This window comes from Anneissia japonica, unplaced genomic scaffold, assembly GCF_011630105.1.
Source record: "Anneissia japonica isolate Jap-2015-1 unplaced genomic scaffold, ASM1163010v1 scaffold172582_len1462937_cov174, whole genome shotgun sequence".
Classification (NCBI taxonomy): Eukaryota; Metazoa; Echinodermata; class Crinoidea; order Comatulida; family Comatulidae; genus Anneissia; species Anneissia japonica.
The window spans coordinates 1,253,628-1,266,231 of record NW_022725666.1 but is presented as its reverse complement, the minus strand read 5'-3'; the positions used below and the strand labels follow the sequence as shown (position 1 = coordinate 1,266,231).

The window sequence follows — 12,604 nt, the reverse complement described above, 5'->3', positions numbered from 1 at the left end:
CCAATTATTATTGTATAATTATTATTTTTATTCATTTTACCCTCCTATATTAGTAAAAGTGGACCAAATAATTTGCTCTTGGTTGGGTTTTGGAAATATTATTTTGTTCAGCAATAAAATTAATATTTATCATTCTTCTAAACCATTTGTTCAGGCCTTAGAAAAGGAGTTCGAGCCATCGGGAAAGAAAAATGCTTTTTGTGCGGGAGTGGGCAAAAAGCATGTTTATTGGGTGACTTCGTTGACACCTAGCGGAGATCCAATTGAAATGCTTGGGAAGTTTATGAGCTTAAAGAATCATATTCAAAATATTTATACTGGGCATTCAGAGCACTTCCCACATTGCTTTGATCCTCCCATACAGGAAAAAAATAGGAAGAAATGGCGAAAAAAACCAGTTATAAAATATAAACTTATAGCAAAGGTAATCTAGTTGTGTAGCAGTGGGAAGAAAGACCCACAACTCTCCATTCCACAACTCAGTTCTCCACCAACACCTGTTCATTCAGCATTTAGCATACCAGAGAAAGATGTAGCAATAGCTAAACATCTTTCAAGATTTAGCAGTCGCACGTAAACAAGAATCTCAAACCAAAAGGCTCTTTTCAGATCATTATTTAACAAAAGAGAAGCAGTTGTATAGTCTGTGTTTTTTTTTTTATTTCATTTAATTTGTTCACTCACATACACATACATAATACTGTACAACAAAAAAAAAACTTAATAGTAAAAGAAACAAGAATAATATTACGTTACATAATAAGTGTATAGACATTAAGAGGCCAAAATAAGTTTAGAATCAAACTTTAAGCCATGACCACCAGTTAAAATTATATTAGGCATACATCAATAAAATATTATAAATACAATTTAATAATAAATAAATAATAAAGTTGGATTAAGGCAGTGTGTCAGTGTGACCAAAATGTTAAGTTTACAAACAAGCACATTTTAACACTACACACTACAGTAATTATTCGTAGAAGTCTAATGAAGGTAAGCCTATCCAATAGTGACGTTAAAGGGTCGAAACTAGGACATAACTCCGACTTAGATTGACAATGATTGAAAAATGTTAAATACAGGCACAATGTATACATCATATGTACAGAGTCCAGTTAGAATATGTAATTATGTATCAAATTTATATATTATTATTACTTTACTATTATTATTATTATTATCATATTCATATATACATACAAATATATATTTGTATATTTTCTTATAAGTCATATAATTCAGCTTGTCAGACGGTCTTTAAGGCACAATGCTACACCACCTTCCTTAGACCCACTCTTAAATATGCCTCTGCCGCTTTGGCTCCTCACACACAAGCCAATATCAATATACCTGTATATATACAGTATACACTTTTGTATTAACAAAATAACATTATTTAATTCAAGATTTGAAAAGGATGACATTTATCAATGATGTTTTAAGAATTCCGCATGAAGGGCGATGCAAAAATGGATCCGTGTTTGATGGAATCGAGGCATTTTGTATGCAGACATGGTTCCAAACTTCAACAACAAAGCCCAGCAAGATCTTCGCGAACTTTGAAAACTAATCTAGTGTTGACCTGGTGTTGACATGATCGACTGCCAATTGACGTACTGTGATTGGTCAGAAGTGTATGTCTGTGACGACGGATTCCCGGCTGATTTCACGTCCTCTACGAATGAACTCGACGAAAGGGTCTTCGTTTTATAGACACCCAACAAAAGGTTCAGAATTTGAAAAATTTTGCCATTCTTGTGGTGAATCTTCAATGGAGGACTCAACTTCTAGTATTAATACACGAAAACGGCCAAGTCCAAATGAAAGTCCATCACCAAGTAGGCCTAAGCTTGCTCGTCTCTCATTTGAGGCTTTCAGAGATAGGAAAGAAAAGGAAAGGAGTACTAGATTCACCAAGAAAGCCGTGTCAACGAAAATAGAGAAAAACCCCGAGGTCACCATACCTGTCTCTTATACACATCTAGATGTGTATAAGAGACAGGTTGTAGCTGTCATTTTACCAAAGAGTATAGAACTGCGAGATGTCCGACTGCCCTTATTTTGTATGCAGGCAATCAAACATTAAAAAGTATTGCCACGAAGGTGCGTGTCCTTCAAAAGAACGTAAAAGGCGTTCGTATCGAACACGTGCTGCGTTTCGAAACACGAACATACGTTCTATAGATTGGAAGCGCAGCACTTCTTTGATTCAAACTCCTTTTACGTTCTTTTTTTTAAGGACACGCCCCTTTCTGGCATTAATTTTTGAGATAGGATTGCGTTCCAACGAAACTTCAACAGTCAGACCTGCAGTTATATACTCTTTGATTTTACTTTCTGCTGTTCAGCCAGAGTATAAAATATAATAAAAGCTCCTGTCATAATGTACACTGAGGCAGCCTCTCTGGATATTTCATATAGAGTTTCTTCATATGTTTCAATAAATGTTTACATTTTTTAACCATCCGACCAAATTTAACCATCACAGATCATGTAATGCCGTGGAATTTGTTGGATGTATTACTGTTACATGCAATTTCAAAATGCGTACTTTAAATTTCAATATAATAAAGAGAAATTAATTCAATTTTTAATTGTTAAATGACATAAATTTTGTTCAACAGTAACTCCAACTGATTTTGCAAAGTGACATGAAGATGATGAGGGCCAGACAAAGACCAAAATAACTTTCTATTGGTGAACACTCATTATGTTTTGCAGATACAACTCTTGCCTTGGTAGAAGCAGCAGAGAAAGGCAGTTTAAATGAAGTACATAATCTCTTGGTCGGAACATACTTTGATGCTGATTACAAAAGGGATGAAGATTTTCGAACAGCTCTTCAGAGAGCCTGTCAGTATGGCCATACTAAAGTAGTAGAAGAGCTTTTGAAGGTGAACATTTAGTACAGAGATTTCTTTCTTTTTTTTTTTTTCTTATTTTGAACAAGATTCCCATTCATGCAATAATTTTATCCACCTCCTGATTTATGTATTTTGCCATGAAATATACAAAAAATATCCTAAAAATCATTTTTGAAATTAATTATCAACTTGAGCATAGAAAGTAGTGTATTTATAATATGTTTACCCATAATTTTACATCAAAAAATGTTACAAACCGTATTTCCAGTCACAGGAAGTGTTTTATTTTTATATTATCAAGGTACAGTACATTCGTGACGTGTACATTCCCCTTTTGTGCACTGTGTGTTGACTCCATAACTACTTTGACCTAAGGTCAACTTGGCCAGTAAGCTAGGCTTACTCTACATTTAGTACTAATTGTTGAAAAACAGGCTATATAGCCTAAGTCAGAGTTAATTTTTATCAGACTTTGTAAAAAAATACTTCTCATATCAATAGTTTAGGCCTCCTACATTTTTTTAAATTTTTAATAATGATAAAAACTGTCAGACATGTTCCCCTACAAGGAGGAATCAGTATTAATGTTAAGCTTCTGTTCACAACACAACAAAATATTCTCTGTTGTTTAATAGTATTGTGAGAACAAAAATTTTAACCATTGTTTTATTTAAATACTGACATGATCTAGTATTCGGATAGGATGAATCATCATTGTTTGTTTGTATCTTAATGGTAGTCGCGCAAAAATATTGATCTGTTAATTAAAGCTTTTATTGGTCATTTTAAATTGCATTCTGGGTAATTGTTATGTCATATGTAGAATATCAGCCCAGTAACCGTTTCATGTGGAGTAAAAAATGCAGTTGCAATGCGGTTCTTACATTATCTTGCTAATCTCATAGTCAAATTCCTGGGGCAGATGCAAGGGGGTGCAGAGGTTACGGTCGCACCCCTCTAAATTCTATTAGGAAAAATAGTTGTGTATTGTTGATCCCCCCCCCCCCAACATATTTTTAAGGGGAAAGGGTTTGTCCCCCTAACTTTTCGGGAATCAAGAAGGTATGCCTGAAAATTGTTGAAATAAACTGCATTATTTAATGACACAGGTTTTGGCGAAAGAGCGCAGAAGGCCTACAGCCAGAGTACATCTTATTTTATAGCAAAATACCGGTATACTCTGAGTGTATTTTCTATGGTACCGTACATCACACATTAGATCTCTGTGGTTGCCGAAAATAGCTGATGAAGGATCATGAGCATTTGTTGGCGCTTCCTTTTGACTATATTATAATGGTGATGTGATGATGATGAATTTTACTATTTAAAAGAGTCATTTCCGGCCATCTAGAGGTACTATTCTTTAATTTTCTCACCTCAGCCCTTTCTCATCTCTCACAAATAGTTAAGATGCATTTCACAGAGTTCACTATCGTTTTACTGATACTAATACAGTACTTGTGATATAAATTAACTTTTGCTATCATTTATTCCATATACACAAATTGTTACTGTATATTTTATGGTGGACATTAAGTTTATATGGTGACTATGTATAATAAGACAGCAGTATGCTTTCACATGGTCAGCGGCTATTCATAGCCCATCTAAAAGCAAAGTACATTATCTTTTTACATGCTGCTATTACCTTTTACATGCTGCTATGGTAATATCTGTCTCTTATACACATCTAGATGTGTATAAGAGACAGGCATTTCACAGAGTTCACTATCTTTTTATTAAAATGTTGTCGTTTTTAGGCAGGCGCAGACCCAAACTATACACTGAGGTCAGGAAAGACATTGCATGAAGCCTGTGTTTTAGGACATTATCATATAGTATTGCTACTTTTGGACTTTGTTGAAGATGTTGATAGCATTGATAAGGAAGGTCAAAATGCATGCCACACAGCAGCTTATCATGGAGAGAATGAGTGCCTCACTTTGCTAGCTGACAAAGGTATAAAGTAAAACTTGTTATAATTCTAGTTATTTCCTTGGCACTCAGACCTCTAATTTTATGGCCTACATAAAAAAAACGTACCTGTATTATAAAAATATTTACATAACAGTAAATACTTTTGTGTTGGTGTTTACCTTTCTACTGTTCAGAGCTGTGTTTGCCTTACATTAATTTTGGTCAAAGTGACCAGGTACAGTACATGGTACAAATAAAATCCAATGCGAACGACCTGTGTAACATTCTCTAAGCAAGTTCAACTGAGTAAATGTGCTCAGGATAAATAACCAGGCTGTTTTTCCTGTGCACAAAAGTCGGGTGCGAACAGTGTGACTCGGTTAATAAATCTTCCTGAAAGTAATGCGCATTACTATATTTCTTTTCTGAAATTTTTACTGACCACACATGCCCAAACTTCTACTAATTTTAAAACGTACTGCATATTTAATCCAAGTTCAAACAACAGTTTGATTTGATCAAGGTGAATTTAACCTTTATAATAATAATAATAATAATATGTCGTTTTTATATAGCGCTTCACATTACTACCGTGGTCATTGGATCAAACATTTGGAACACATACTCCAAGTTAAATTATTGAATTAAATTATATTATTATTCCATATTATTGCAGCAGTAATCAGCGCAGTTGTGTTGGAACCTACCAGGTACCCACTTGTACTCCTGGGTGGAGAGAGGCAACCGTAGATAAAGTGCCTTGCCCAAGGACACAAGCGACTTGCACAGCGAGAGTTTCAAACCCCCGACCTCGAGGTTGGGAGTCCAAGCCACAACCGATGCACCAACTGCTTCTAGTGCTGTTAAAATTAATCCAATTCAAACAGAGCTTTCAGTGGTACCCTGTTTTCAGATGTAGAATTTAAATATGAATTTTTACACTCCAAAATATAAATCTAATTAATTAATTACATAATAATTGCAGAATGGAGATGTAGCTTGGTGGTTAGGTGCTTGCCTTCCAATTTCAGGGTCTTGGGTTCAAATCCTGTGACAGCACAGTATATTTTTTCACGGCTAAAAACATCTCCACTCCCTAAGCCTCGTAATCCGACTTCACTAATAAAATCATCACGAGGGCAGCTGACTTAAAGAGTTATAGGGATTCATTTGCTTAAGCTGGCACCGATCATTTCTTTGCTGATCGAGTAAATAAAATGAAAGTAAAACAAATTATTTATTTTATCTCAGAGGACCCCTGAATCTTCTAGAATATGCTGTAAGGGTCACCCCTTAAAGTAAAAAAAAAACAATTGGATTATTGCTACTCAATATACATTTGTAGTATAATGCTTACAGTACAACACAATAATGAATTCATTTTATAGGAGCTGACTGTACACTTGCTGACAATAGAGGGCGGTCACCAGCTCACCTGGCAGCGCAGAAAAACCATCCCAAAATCCTGGAGGCGATTTTTTTTTCCGTACGAAACATTTACATGAAACTCCACTCGGGCCGTCTCGACTGAATCGACTCGGGCCGAAAATCTCATATTGCAGAATTCAGGAGGTCAAAAGGTCATCAACAGCTAAACGTCTACAAAATGCAAAACAACTTCTGAGAGAACGTCGCTGTCTGATTTTTAAAAAATATGTTACCATACTAATACTAATGGGTCGTTTAAAATGACATATAATGTGAGCTGCACGAGTAATGGAAAGTGATTTGAACTTGAGTTAAATACTGTGACAATTTTATTTATTTTTTTTTTAGTTAGATCTGGGTTTTGCATATTTACTAGGCCTACTAACTACTAAAAATATACGCTTTCAGGGGAAAGCACAAAGAGGAAGGAATAGCGCGTTTATCAAATGAAACATGGTGACAGTTATTTTCAAATTAAGAGAAGAGCTGAGAATAGGCAGCTCTAAATACTGGATGCCAAAGACCTGCCAAAATGGCAGAGCACCAATGAATGTATAAATGTAAGCCTAGTTATATGGTAAATAAAACAGTGCAGGTTCTTGATTACAAGACTAGACCAAGTTAATTAATGCCGAAATGATTATTAGGGCCTATTTATTATTATTATTATTAGGTCTATTATTATTATTAATTATTATGTTATTAAAACCTACCTTTAGGAACTTAGACAATGGAGAAATTAGATAACATTTTAAAAAAAAACGACGTTTAAGGGGAAATAGCACAAAAGATATTCCCTTGGGCTAGTTATTAATTACAGGCCTAGTAAATAGGTTATTGATTACAAGACTTAGGCCAAGGAATGCTGAAATTATTATTATTATTATTATTATTATTATTATTATTATTATTATTATTATTATTATTATTATTATTATTATTATTATTATTTAACATTAATTACATTACAGGAATAGTTTGGCCAAGTTCAATAACGCCGGAATGGTATATTTTATTTATTACGGTATTATTTAATAATATTTCTCTTATGCACTCTATTTTTTATTTCATGCTTCAATTTTTCCCCCCTTTTTTCAAAATTTCAATCAACGTCATGTGAAGTGTGACTGTTGGTGTCAGCCAGGACTCTAGCCTAGGGACCAGCTAGGCCTAGTTTAGGGAGGGCTTATGGTAGGTAGGACTTAACTCAGCCTGCTTTAGGCCTGCAGTAGTTTATCTTCTTTCTGTCAGCCTTTGGTGTACGTCCTATCTACACTTTATAAAGTGGGGTACTAGCTGTTGTTGTTGTAAATATTATACTAACATTTAATAACATACAAGAAGGTCAAAGTACATCCCATAAATCCGTAAGATTTCATAGGCCTACCGTAGTAAACATAGAAAGAGCAATAAAAGTAAAACTCGAGCGTCACGACATTGCGAAGTGTCTGCTCTTGTTCCTCGTATCGAACTCGAGTCGAGTCAATCCCAGATGGCCCGAGTGAAGTTTCATGCAAAGGTTTCGTACGGGAAAAAAAATCGCATCCTGGAGAGCTTAGCTGAACGAGGTGAGGTGTTGATATTGAAAGTGGTGACAAGAATGGAAAACGACCAGTACATTATGCTGCAATGCATGGCGGTACTGTACTTTTTTTATTTCTCTCTTTTTTTGGGGAAAATCTTGATGTTGACAAGCTACTAATTTGATGTATTACTAAAGTTTCTCCTGGACCTTTCTAATGCATGATGGGCTTTTAAAAGGAACTGATGCTAATTCACCTTTAAAAGCAGTATTTTATGGCTATATAAAGTGATTCAATTCCAGCCACAGCATTCTGATGGGCAGGGTAATGTTATGTTCCTCAGAAAACATAATGCGAGTTACCAGGGGTGATTTAATGTTATTTGTCAAAACTCAGATTATGAATTAACAACTATTCAGTATTTGTCTTCTTTCAGTGTGACTCTTTGAATCAATAACAACAGAGCCTACAGTATTTTATATGGTTTTCAATAACAACACAGCCTATTGTATGGCTTTCAATAACAACACAGCCTACAGTATTGTATATGGTTTTCAATAACAGCAACACAGCCTACAGTATATGGTTTTTAATAACAACACAGCCTACGGTATGGTTTTCAATAACATGACAGCCTATTTATATGGTTTTCAGTATTCAACACAGCCTACAGTATTGTATATGGTTTTCAATAACAACACAGTCTACAGTACTGTAAGTTTCCAATAACAACACAGCCTACAATATTGTATATATGGTTTTCAATAACAACACAGCCTATTGTATATGGTTTTCTTTCTCACCAGGTTTAGAGTGTCTGGTAAAATTACTACAGTGTGACTGTGATACATCAATCCGCGACCATTCAGGTTGCATGGCGGCTCACTATGCTGCAGCTTATAACCACATTGAATGCCTGCGTTTTTTAGTAAAGCATGGTGCTGCCTTCAGCAGCTTGGATTCATCAGGAAAAACATTAGCCCACAGTGCTGCTCAGAATGGGGCCATGACATCCCTTCATTGGCTTCTTGAAAAAGGTGCAGAGAGAAATGATCAAGATGGTAAGACCATGAAAACTTTTTTTTTATTATATTCTACAGTTTTTAATTTGTGGTTTTTCAGAAAAATTGTTATGTGTTTATTCTATATCTATGTTAGTATTGTAAGTGCAAGGTTATATAACTCTCCTCCCAAAAACTAAACAATTAAAATATTTCTTTCCCACATTTCAAAGATAATCATACTTGGTATGAGGTAATATTATTTCCTGCTCATTGCAGGATAAAGTAACTAAACTTTCATGTTGTATGAATCAAGTTACTTGATGTTGAATGCTAACGAAGTAAATTCAAAATGATATTAGTGTAAGGTGGCAGTAGATTACACAAAGATTCAAGATTCAAGAAATTTTATTTTTCCATATAAAAATACAGAAAATTGCCCTGCTTTGCAGATGACAAAAAATAAAATGAATACATACAGTGCCAAGTTAAACAAGAAGGTGCAAAAAGAGCCATACAATTTACAATAAAAATAATAAGGAAAAACAGTAAATAAAATGTCTTAAAACACAATAACTACTGTACATATTTATTTATTGTTTTGCTCTGATATTTTTGTGCTTGCCAGTTTTCCAGATATAACAATTTCATTTAAGTTTCAACATTTCAAGGTCCTTTATTGTTGCAAATGCCATCAAGGGCCATTATCCGCTTTAACTACTTACTATGTATATATTACAATCAGAATAAATAATCCGACTGCATCACTGGCTTGATTTTCTCATTTATACAGGCAATGGTAATACACTTGGACACCTTGCAACTGCAGGTGGACATGCAAAGTGTTTCAACTGCTACCTCCAGCATGGTGGTAGTTTAGAATTAACCAATAAACGAAATGAAACAGTGTTGGACATTGCAAGGAGATTTGGACATCCACTGCTTATGAACAGGGCCTGTAAGTTTGTAAATAGTACTTACTACCATTATTTTTTCTATTACCTTTCACATCCAACAGCTTAATGTTACATGTACAATGTACATAACTTCTCAATTATAAGGTAGAACGATGCTTTAGAAACCAAGTCTCTTGTAGTGACGCAGATTACTGTAACATATATTGTATGGCCTTCTGCAAAAATCAGTAAGCTGTATCTACTCCAAAACTTGGCTAAACGCTTGGTTTCAGGTGTATCAAAGTACGGACATATCACCCCTTCATTGCAACAACTTCACTATTTACTGTACAAGTTAAACAGCGAATTATTTTCAAGGTGCTGCTATTTGTATTTAAATCCAGTGGCGGCCCATAGGTTAAAATGTAGGGTAGGGCTAATGGCTGCTTGTGGGAAAATTTCCATCCAGCCTACAGTCACTGCATTCTATATAGTTAAAATACAAATACAGTATTTATTCGAATAGATGCCACATCTGGAATAAACGCCTCCTCCAATACACGGGGCGTTTATTTTTTCCTCCAATACATGCCTCCTAAATGATTGTATCCCATGCCTTTCTCGATTAAACGATCCCTTAAAACCCTTTCTCAACAATAAATGCCCCGAGGCGTTTATTTGAATAAATACTGTATATTGTTTTAGTTTCTTCTCAAAAGATGTCTATTCCAGCAAGTTTAACAAGCTACAATCTAATTTATACAATTAAGTTTCTTCTTAATACCGATCGTCTGTATGCAGATCTTGTCACACTTTTATCATTGAAATTTTAGAATGTCAGGCAATACATATTACTAAGGAGTAAAATTCGTCGGGGAGAACTAAAATTTATATGTATTTTTTATATATTATTAGACTCTAAAATCGATTAAATAAGCCTTTGAAACCACTTAACTGTCATATATTCAGGGGTCCCTGGACCACTTTCGAAATGTTTTTAGCGACCACACCCACTTTTTTCGTCGGGGAAGCCAGCCTCCCCATTGGCGAAATCCTGCCACCACCACTGCCACAAACATACAGCAATGTAATTCAACTAACCTTTCATTTTTTCCAATGAAGTTAGTTGAATTTTTGTTTAGCATAACTTTTTTTAAATTTATCATTTTACAGATAGCAATGAAGTTGTGTGTGTACATTGTAAAGATAAGTCAGAGTTAATCAACTGGGAAAAGTCCCATCAACCAACCAGAGTTCAAAGGTCGATGAACAGCACTTTGAAGACTTCATACAAAACACCACTTCCAACTAGACAGTATGTAGACCCATGATTTTTCTACAAATTAAAGTTTGCTTAATTTATACGAAAACACTCTTTTTTCTATTTCAATATAATATACTATTTAATTTCCTTTTTTTGACATAACTATGCCTGATGAATATCTGTAAATATTCCCTTTTGTGCAATAATTTTCCTGGCTTCTGGACCCCATTGGAAGTAAGTCTAGTGGACAAACATGCATTCAAATAATTCTCTCTTTATATATTTTTTTATAATTTTTTTGTATTTTCTCATCATTTTAATGTGTCATTGAATGCAAAATAAATTAAATAAAAATTAAATAACTTTTTAGTTGGGTTTTTAATTTTATATTTCTTAAAGGGTTTGCATGGCGAGTATCAATAACAAAATCATTAACTTTTGGTACACCATGTGTAAAAATACTGTACTATGGTTTTTGAGGTAACCACTGGTTGGTTGTCTCAACATTTCGGGAGATAGGAATTTTAGTTTACAAATTCTATGATAAAGAAAATGTAATTTCTCATATTTCTTTCCTCTGCAGAAAATCAGCAGAATTGGATGCAAGCAAAAAATCTTGGAAGGACCAAAAACATAAAAATAAGGATGAACAAAATGAAACTGAATTACCACCTAGGGATTTAGCTGCACGATATTTTATTGCTTGAAGAGGAAGAGTTCAATTTATTTATAAGAGAACTAAGCTTATAACTTAATTTTGCTTTATATCATTTGTTTTTTTTAATTAAATAAATTTGCAATTTTATTCAAATTTTGTGTCTCATTGAAAAGTGATAACTAAAATTGTTATCATTGTGAAAGAGTTAATTACAGTAGAACCCCTGTTAAGGGGACACCTTCGGGACCAAAAAAAGTGTCCCCTTAATAGGGGTGTCCCCTGAATAGGTATGTTGTAGAAGTGGTTTGGTACAGTGGGAACGATATGATTTCCCAACCTCGACTTTGGGGTTTCTGTCCCTCACTGTACTGTACATTTCGGGTGTGCCCTTGAGCTGAGGCACTTTATCTGTATTGCTTCTCCTATAATCACCTGTCTTGTTGGGCTCGTAGGTAGATCATACAGGCCTGTATGGTACATGTTATGCCCTCCCAATTTCATCAAACCATCACTGCATGGGTTCTCTCCACCCAGGAGTATAAATGGGTACCTGCTGCGGTTGTCTACTCCTGCAATGTTATGTGTTTACGAAGAAAAGGCGCTGTATAAATAATATAAATAATAATAATGATGTTAAATTATAACGTTGAATGAATTGTTCTTACTTTGAGACTGCTGTAGTTGTTGTGACTCGATGATAAAAAAAATTAAGTGTCCCCTTAATAGGGGTTATTTGACCATTTGGCACACTTAGAAACTGTCCCTGTCCCCTTAGTAGGGGTTGGCTGTAGTGTTAAAAGATCTATTTCCCCTCGTTTCACGGAAAAGTGTCCCCTTAATAGGGGTGCCCCCTGAATAGGGGTGTCACAAAGGAGGGGTTCTATTGTATTTGGTTTTTATATTTTACCAAAGATGGATTAATAATTATTGTTATGTAGGATTTAAAGTTTGCTTATATTATACACTACAATAAACAAAAGTAGTAAGATTATGTAAGCATCACTTGAACAAGATATAAGTTCACAAAATTTGTTTGTAAAGATTTTGTAG

General features: G+C 34.6%; 1 pseudogene; it reads left to right on the top strand.

Annotated features, from left to right (window-relative positions):
• Positions 1–1,774: 1,774 nt before the first annotated feature.
• LOC117112802 lies at positions 1,775–11,701 on the top strand (annotated as a pseudogene).
• Positions 11,702–12,604: the final 903 nt, after the last annotated feature.